Source organism: Geospiza fortis, unplaced genomic scaffold, assembly GCF_000277835.1.
Source record: "Geospiza fortis unplaced genomic scaffold, GeoFor_1.0 scaffold730, whole genome shotgun sequence".
Classification (NCBI taxonomy): Eukaryota; Metazoa; Chordata; class Aves; order Passeriformes; family Thraupidae; genus Geospiza; species Geospiza fortis.
The window spans coordinates 1,292,328-1,292,594 of NW_005054458.1; positions in this window are offsets into that span (position 1 = coordinate 1,292,328).

Below are 267 nucleotides of genomic sequence, written 5' to 3' on the forward strand. Positions count from 1 at the left end.
TGGGGCTGCCCCGTCCGGCGCTCGGTGCACCGGCTCCCGGCGGGATCCCGGCGGGCTGGGGATCTCCATGGCTGCGCTCAGAGGCTTTGCGTGACCCGCTGACCTCTGGCCGGTGCCTGTAAGGTGACAAGCACCGGTTTAAGCGAACAGTAATTCCTCTGCCGGACGTACGTGAGTGTTTCTATTAAAAAAAAAAAAAAAAAAAAAGAAAAGGGATGCGATCCTGCAGAGTTTCTACTTGTGTATGTGTGGGCAAGGGAAAAAAAC